We start from the raw sequence: 9,512 nt of genomic DNA on the forward strand, positions 1-9,512 counted from the left end.
GGAAGAATGGGTAAAATGAAGAGAGAACTCTTGTGTCCAGGTGTGTCTTTTGTAAACAGCCTGTTTTTTACCCAACCTAAGAGTCATTTAATAGGTGAGATTAACCTATTTATATTTATTGTAATCTCTGTTTGTATTTATTTCCTCTACCTTATTTTTTTCTGTTCCAATTTATAATTTCGTTTTCTCCCCATTTCCGCTTTGGCTTGATCCAGTGCTCCTTGGGGGACTGTTGTTTATTGAGCACCTACTGAGTGCTAGGTGCTTTGTAGTTTCATTAATCTCACAACAAGCGTAGTAATATTATTATCCTAATTTTATGGATGAGAATGGAGACTTATAGAAGTTAAGCGTCTTTCCTAAAGTCCACAGTTACAAGTGGCCTCATCATGATTTAAATCACAGGAAGGTGGGTGGGAAATGGGGCTCTCTATCTGCCTAAATCGTCATTTACTGAACCCCTGTTCTGGTCTTGGAAGTCAGAGAAAAACAAGAACCCGCCTGGGAAGGGTAACTAGAGACTATTCTAAGGGTCATCCACTGCGTGGAAGGCCTGATGGGGATGCTGGGATGTTTGAGACCTAACCCCAGCCTGCTGGGAATCTCAAGCTAGAAGGAGAAGGCAGGCATACAAACAGCTTTGCCATCTCTTGGCACTTCCCTTTCTCTGCTCAGCTTTAGAGTTCAGTGTGCCTGGCAGCACTGAAAGGCAGGAGGGAAAAGGTGATGCTTGAATTGGATTTTGTTGTTTTTGTTTTGTTTTTTAATATTTTATTTTCTTTTTATTTTTTTGGCTGCGTCAGGTCTTATGTGCAGCATTTGGGATCTTTCGTTGCAGCACGTGGGCTTCTCTCCAGTTGCATCGCTCGGACTTCTCTCTAGTTGTGGTACATGGGTTTTCTCTATCTAGCTGTGGCACGCGGGCTCCAGAGCGCATGGGCTCTGTAGTTTGCAGCATGCGGGCTCTCTAGCTGAGGCACATGAGCTCAGTAGTTGCGGTGCATGGGCTTAGTTGCCCCGTGGCATGTGGGATCTTAGTTTCCTGATCGGGGATTGAACCTGCATCCCCTGCATTGGAAGGCGGATTCTCTACCACTGGACCACAAGGGAAGTCCCTTGAAATGGATTTTGAAAGAACTAAAGATTTTTAATAGGAATTGAAGGCAAGAGCATTTTGGGCAGCAGAACAACTTAAGCAGGAGTGAGTTAGGGGGCAGGGAGTTTAACTGTAATATAGGGGGAGCTGTGAGGTAGAGGGCTAGAAAGGTGGCCTGGGAGACAGGAAGGAGAGCCCTTGAACACTAGGATGAGACCTTAGTTTTAATCCTTGAGCTGCACAGATCCCTGAAACGACCCTACTTGACTGAACATTCATACTTGTGGCTTGTTTTTGTATTTTCAGCCTCTGGCTAATACCTGGTATTAATTAGTGGAGAGATTCAGAGAGGCCAAATGGCCTGACCCAAGATCACACGGTAAGTGGTGCTGCCTGGACTCCACCTCGGGTTCGTCTGAGTCCTGGGCCAGGCACTTGTGTGAGACAAATGGTGAGTGTTTAAGTGAAGGTTGCTCTACTCAAGGCATGACGTTTTGACAGAAGGTAGTGGATTGCCGTTGGGGCTCTCTTTCGTATTTCTTCCTCCAGAGTTGAGTGAGAGTTGAGTACACAGGAGAACATGAGGAGATGGAGGTTGAGGCCAATCCTGCCTCTCAGATCAGCTTTCCCAACCATGAGTCCACAGCATCATGCTTGGCATGCCCTTGGCTGTATCTGGCATTGTAACTCCACCTCTTCTACTATTTGAGTGCAAATGCATCTGAGTGATAGAAAGAAGGGCTTGTTTAGTCTAACTTTTAAAAGTATATGGTGTCAAGCAAAACCCTTGTCGATGGCCTGCGGTCTGACAGGCGTGAAGGGCTGAAAACTAGAGGATCAATAGCCCCTCCCCATGCTTTCTCGGGCTTGGATGCTCATCAAGGTATCCTGCCCAGTTAATTCTCAGCCTTTTTTTCTCCATGCATATAGTTGCTGTTGCATTAGGTTACATGAATGTATGCTATGACTCTGCTGTAAATAATTTTAAAACTTTGGTACTTCAACTATTATTAGCAACAAACGACACAGGAACCACCTCTCAACCAATCATGACACCAATGGTCAAAACAGACCGAGATCCACTGCTGCCCACTGCCATTTCTTTTACAGCTAATTGTGTACCAGCCATTGCTCTAAGTAAGCGCTTGCTTATTCCTCCTGATAACCTTGTAGAGACTTGAATTCCCGTTTTACAGTTCAGAAAACAGGCTTTGAGAGAGTGAGCTGGTTTTTGTACTCGGTAGGACTCTGAGACCAGAATCCCAGCTCTTCTCAGTAGAAAAGGGGGAGGGCTGCTGTTCATCTGAGCCAGAGGTTTAACGCCTTATCCTTCATGGCAGCCACGCTCCCTTCCCTCAAACCTGTCTGCTCCCAGACTCAAGAAATACCTTTCCAGATGTTCCCTCTGTGAGGTCCAATGTAGTTCCCCACATCCGGTCCCCTAGGGGTTCTGGTTTCTGTTATCCTGGCCTTTTCCTTTACTCTTTGGAGGTGTCCTGCCAGTTCTCAGAACCTTTCTTTTTTAAAAAAAAAAACACCCTCTCCTTTCACATCTGGTCTCAGCCTTACCTCTGATCTCAGATCTGCTAATCTGTCACATGTTTGACACTGACCAGGTATCCACAGTGAAAGTTGATGGTTCTCCTCTTCCCCGCAACTCCACTCCTGATGCCTGGGCATCATGGGGAAAGAAGGAATTGGCCAAGGGTCCTATAGTATCTGGTCTGACTGGATTTTTTTTTTTCCAGGAAAGTGAGAAGGGAGGTTAAGACCTGGGGGATTTTGTGGAACAGTGGACTGGGCTTTGAAGGGAGGAGACCTGGGTCTGCTGTTAACTCACCGTGTGACTTTGGGCAAGGACAGAAGTACCTACCTCAGATGGTTGTTTTGAGGGTCAGTGATATAACGTGTATATAAAGAGTTTTTAGGTTTTTTTTTAACATCTTTATTGGAGTATAATTGCCTTACAATGGTGTGTTAGTTTCTGCTTTATAACAAAGTGAATCAGCTATACATATACATATATCCCCATATCTCTTCCCTCTTGCGTCTCCCTCCCTCCCACCCTCCCTATCCCACCCCTCTAGGTGGTCACAAAGTACTGAGCTAATCTCCCTGTGCTATGCTAATCTCCCTGTGCTACGCGCTGCTTCCCAGTAGCTATTTTACATTTGGTAGTGTATATATGTCTATGCCACTCTCTCACTTCGTCCCAGCTTACCCTTCCCCCTCCCCGTGTCCTCAAGTCCATTCTCTAGTAGGTCTGCGTCTTTATTCCCGTCTTTTCTTCAAGAACCTTGAAGAAAAGGTTCTTCATGACCTTTTTTTTTTTTTAATTCCATATATATGTGTTAGCATACTGTATTTGTTTTTCTCTTTCTGACTTACTTCACTCTGTATGACAGACTCTAGGTCCATCCACCTCACTACAAATGACTCAATTTCGTTTCTTTTTATGGCTGAGTAATATTCCATTGTATATATGTGCCACATCTTTATCCATTCATCTGTTGATGGACACTTAGGTTGCTTCCATGTCCTGGCTATTGTAAATATATAAAGAGTTTTATGTCAAGTTTTCAGGGCTGTGTCAGGCACCACTGGGTGGGAAGGAGCTGTTTTGAAGGCAGGAAATTTAGGATATTTAGAAAATTAAACAGTACTTTAGAAAAATCTTAGGATCTTAGAACTTGGAAGGAACTTAGAGCATCTATAGAGCCAAATCCAGCATGTGTATGTGGAGAAATGCGGGCCCAGAGAGTTTAAGTGAAGTCCAAAGTCACCCTGAAGATCTAGGTGTCCTGCTTGCCTCTAGGCAAGAGCTCTTTCCTGCATACCAAGGCCCTCTGCCCACCTCCACGTGGCAGGTTAAGGTGGGAGGGCCTTGCTAGGCTAGATGTGCTGGAATCCCTTTTCAAGTCTTGTTGGAGACAAGTAATGAGGAGCTTGGAGGGTTTGAGGTAGCATGGACTAAAACCCAGGAGGGGTTGGGAGGGGCTGCTTATGCCGGGAGAACTACAAGAGGCAGCAGGCAGGGGTCAGCTCTGCTTTGGGGAGCTGAGGTTTCAGGAAACCTCAGGAATCCAGATTCTCATCCCTGACACCCACTCAGGACTACCCCAGAGGACAAGGCTAGGAAATCTGCTTGAAGTGATGGAGGCAGCCAGGGGTGCTTATGTGATCAGGCCTTGTCAATCAGCTTCAGTAAGTTCCTCATGGATACACTCTCCAAACTGGCTCAAGGACAGGCACATAGCTCACATAGTTGGTCCAGATTCAACCCCAGGATTACAGGATTTTTACTAGAAATCTGGTGTGATGCAATACAGAGAACTGTCCGACAGTGATCCCAGGAGCTTACCCTGGGCTGCCTGCACCCCATGCGGGCTGCGCTTGGAGCCAGATTCCCTCAGGTCTGCTGGCTTCCTCTCCCTGGCTGGAGGAGTTACAACCTCCGAGGGGTCCCAAAAGACCCCAGGTGCTGGGCAGTGGGCTTTTCCTGACAACTCCATAAATAGTTGGTACCTACATTCACACTGCTAAGTACCCTGATAGTCTGATTGCCCCCACTCACAGTTCTTCTCATACTTGCCTTATTACAAGGGAGAGAAACAGAAGTAGCTGGGAACATACACCCAGGGTATGTCCAACAGAATGCCCTGCCTCAGCATGTCTCTTTGTGGGGAACTTGCTGGCTCTTCTAACTGTTGGCTTGTACGGATCCCCACTAACCCAGTGGTTCTTAAACCTGAGTGTGTCAGGACCACCTGGAGGGCTTGTTAAAACACAGATTGCTGGGCTCACCCCCAGAGCTTCTGATTCAGTAGGCCTGAGATGGGGCCCTATAATTTGCGTTTCTAACAAGTTCCCTTTCAACCCCTCCCACCCAGTGCCTGTTGCACAGCAGGTGGCAACTGTAAAAGAGACCCACCTGTCCTGAAAATGGAGAAAAGGTGCTCTGTTCAGTAGGGTTGCCAGGCTTGGCAGGAATGTGAGCCTAGAGCTGCTTCTTTGCCCCCATGAGGGGAAGTCTGCCTGAGGGTGACACCAACATAGAATTGAGAGACAGAGTGACACATTCCAGAGGACCTGAATCTAGCCATGCTTTATGCTAACTAGATCTACCCACTGGACTGTTTAGTGCTGTGACAACAACAAAGTTCCCTTTTTTCCCTTTAGCCCATTTGAACAGGGTTGCCTTCTCTGGCAATTTCAAGTGTCCTGCTGAGGTGGAGAAGACAGAAATGGCACCAGGAGAGAAAATGGGAGAAAACCTTGGGGCTGAGGCTCCTGCAAGGTGTCGGCTCTAGGCAGACAGAATCTCCTTTGCCTAGCTTTCAGTGGCCTGGTGGTTAAGGGCGTAGACTTTGGAATGAGGTGGGCTGGGCATGAATCCCAGCGCTGAGGTGTGAGATCCAGGCACAATACCTAGCCTCTCTGAGCCCCAAGTTCCCTTATTTACTATAATTCTTACCTCAAGAAGCAAATTTGGGAGCTTGGGTATCATTCTGGCATGAAGTAGCTGCTCAATCAATAGACATTATTAGTATGATATGATAAATGCAGATCCCACAGGCCTCAATCAATAGACATTATTAGTATGATATTATGATAGTTACAAATCACATAGGCCTCAGGCTGTTAGCAGCAGCCCTGGGTCCCTGGCAAGCGTCAGGAAACAACCTCAGAGGCATCCTGGGGAGAGGGCGAGCATCTCAGGACCCTCCAGAGGCTCTGCACTCATCTCAGAGCCAGTGCAGGGGGCTCCATGGTTCTGGTTTGGGTGAAATTACTGAGGATTACTTGAGGTGCTCCAGTACAGTTGGGCCTTCCTGGGTAGGGGGGTGGGGAGGTTCTGTTAGACAAAGATCAATTAATTTCCAGATCATTTAAGACTGGGAAACCAAGGCTGCTTTGGGATTTTAAAGGGGTAGCCCTTGGCTGATCACTGAATTCAATGTCCCCTTCCCCTTATCAAATAACCCTCTTTATTTCCCAGCTCCTCAGGGGCTGCACTGCCCTCCCTTCCCCCCCAGGCCCCTTCTCTACTTTTCTTTTGCAACCTCTGACATGTATACATTATGCAGAATTCCAGATGTTGATAGACATTGGGATAAATAATGAGAGAAAAAAAGAAAAAAAAACCCAAAAAACTAAACTTTTCCCCAAAGTCATAAGGCTCTAGTTTTTGATTTGGGGAGGAATCAGCTCACTCAATGGCTTGTAAATGTGATCTTATAAAATTAGGTAATTTAGGAAGGTTTTTATCATCATCATCATTATATTAATTTTTCTTTAGTAGTCGTGATTTTATTATTGCTCTGGTAGTCTATGCAGCCACTGGGTCCAGGAATTCCAAAGAGGAGCTCTGAAAGATGTGAAAATCTTCAAGAGTCAAAGGAATGAAGCTATTTGCTGGGCTCCGCAGATAACAAGAAGGCACGATCATCATCGCCATCATCATCATCATCACCATTAGGTGGTGCCACCTCCCAGACTCTACAACTCCCATAGCCAGCTGGGAGAGCTGACAATAGCTACTGTCTCTCTGCAAGCCATCAGTATAAAACTCTTTTCTGGAGTGAACATAAACATTTGATGATCTTACTGAGAAAACAGAAGACATTCCTGCCCTACCCCCAGTCCCACAACACACACACCCTTTGCCTCACAATAAATATACTTCGTGCATGGAAGAAGAAAGGGAGGAACACGTTTATTCTAGACTAATCTGAAGTTCACTACAGGTGGTTTGGCTACTTCAGTTAAAATTAAATTCTTTTCTTTACCTATCCTGTCCCCTTCACACATGGGAATTGGTTTTTGGAGTTAAATTCCTTTATAAAGTTCCTGTTGTATGACTGGGAGTAATTTCTTGACAGTGGGTGAAGATGCTAGATCTGTGGTTGTTCAAACAGGTGGAGGCACTTAGAGTAAGGATCCAAAGATTGCCAATTAGGTTGGCCTGTGGTCCACAAGCCAGGAAGGGATTTGAGGTCCTGAGGACCTACTACCCCTCAGGGTAGTGGTTTTTGAAGTATATTGTTTCTGTAGACCCATAAGCTTCAACTTCTACTTTGAAAAACTTTGAAGCCATTTAAAAGTAATAAAAACATTCATGTTTAAATGTGCTAGGTACCAAATTTTAACACGTTGGAGACCACCTGGACTAGATTTTGAAATAAACCTCTTGCTGTTTCTAACAGGAGACTGTTCTGCGGTCACAGGGTGAGCTGTTAAAACCTTTTGCAACAACTTCTCTGTGTGAATTAGACCTTTGTCAGTACTGTGCAACCAAAACAAAAGATGGAAACAAACTGGTTGCTGAGGCTGATATGGGAAGGCAACCGTTAATCTCTAATCTCTGATTTCAAATTTTTGTGTGCATCATTACAACCTTATAGTAACTTAAAACTATTTTAATGTGTATTATATAATGGGGTTCCCCCTTAAGAATTCAACTGAGGAAAGGGTACCTCTCCTAAAAAAAAAAAAAGAAAACCATTGCTTCAGATTATGTTGCAGAATTTCTGGTGCCAAAAGTGTCCTCAGAATAAATCCAGAGACCAGCTCTCTCATAGTGGCCAGTTGTGGATTTTGCCCTCCAGTAACTGTATCTTCGGGTTTTTTTTATTGGAGAATTATCCCTCCCACATTTCGAACAGACTTTGTGGGACTGTCTATCAAGATGGGCCACCCTTTCCTGGGTACCACTTCAGGTCAATCAGATTCCCACTCTTGGGAATTTGAATTATGAATGGTCCCATGCAAGAACTGAAGTGGTTGGAGGTGACTTATCCCATAGCTTTGCCCTGAAAACGCTGTCCATTGGTTTCTTTGGCCTGGCTCCTTTCACATCCCTCAGGGACCTATCCTTTCTGAGGCCTGTTGTATGGCTTTTCCTTCGATTCTTTGAGGTCTCCAGACCTCTCCAGTAGACTACCACCCCCCTTTATTTGTTTCTTAGGCTAGCCAGAATCGTTTCTGTTGTTTGCAACCAAAACATTCTGACTGATTTACTCCGAATTTTGCAAATGGGGAAATGGTAGTAGCATCAAGAGGTCAGTGACTTATTCAAGGCCACACTGTGAGAACTTTGGCACAAGTGTAAGGCCATGCTCTACAGGAAGAAATGATCCTAATCCTAAATCAATAGCCACAAAAGTAGAATATATCTAGGACAGAATTCACCTTAGCACTTTGTGTGTGTATGGGGCAGGGGGGAGAGAAATATGAATAATGGTGTGGGAAATAGGGTATGTGTGTCCCACATCTTCACAACTCTGAGTCACAGATGTATTCCAATTCTGGTCACTCAGGCAGGATTTTGCAGAGACCCAGAACCATTCTCTCAGGACCCTAAGGCTTGAGGAGGAATTCTGAAAAGGTGGATGACTCTTAGGCTCTCAAGCTGAAGGGGAACTTGGGCAGATAAATACCTAACCAGGGATCTGAGTCAACAGAAGTAAGAACTGAGAGTCTGAGGGAACAGACCAAACATGCTAACAATGGTTCTAACCTTTAACAAGGGCTGGTGGTCATGGTCCACTGGGCCATGAGCTCTGTAAGGAGAGGATTAGACTTGTTCACCACAGTATTCACAGCACCTGGCACAATGCCTGGCACCTAGTACGTGCTCAATACACATTTGCTGAATGAGTGAATGGGTTGGGCTTCCATGCGGTTGTCTGGACCCAGCAGCCTAGTGGTTTTGTCACTAATGGACTGGGTCTTTGGCTTTGCATCTCTTGCCTCACTCATAGGGGTTAAATGGTGCCTGGTAGGTGAGCAATGTCTGGAAAACACTGGAGCAGCCGCTGCAGTATATTCCCAATATTCTAATTACTGATGACATTTACTCAGCAGCAGCTGTGGTACAAGGAACAAAAGGTTCTTGCCCTGTGGGCTTGCAGTCTAAATGACAGAAAACAAAAACAAGCAACTGGTAGCTTTTCTCTGTCTGTGTGTGTATGTTGCTTGTTGTGTTAAGGTATAAGAAGCAACACTATCTCAGATTTATAACAAGAACAGCAAGAGTGATTATATCCCATTTTACAGACAAGTAAATGGAAGCCCAGAGAAACACAGACTTTCCCAATGTGCAGAATCGTGTCCCCAGCCTAGCCTGGGGCACCCATCTTTTTGTGTGTGTGCTCTGTCTAGGTGGCTCGAGCTCGGTCCAGTCCAGGGTCTGATGTTTGCCTCCTCCATTCCATACTGGTTATGTCACTGCAGGCACAACATGGGTTTCCAGTTGAGAAAGGTCCTTGGAAAGGAGGGAGTTTCAAAACATTTGAAAGAGGGAAGATTGTAAGTTGACAAGTGCGTCAGGGGAGGTGGCCCCATCTGTGCTGACCCCGGAGCCCAACTGTCCTTACCTCCAAGGACCGAGATACATGGTGGTTACCAGGGCTGA

The sequence above is a fragment of the Balaenoptera musculus genome, chromosome 15 (genome assembly GCF_009873245.2).
Source record: "Balaenoptera musculus isolate JJ_BM4_2016_0621 chromosome 15, mBalMus1.pri.v3, whole genome shotgun sequence".
In the NCBI taxonomy this organism is placed as follows: domain Eukaryota; kingdom Metazoa; phylum Chordata; class Mammalia; order Artiodactyla; family Balaenopteridae; genus Balaenoptera; species Balaenoptera musculus.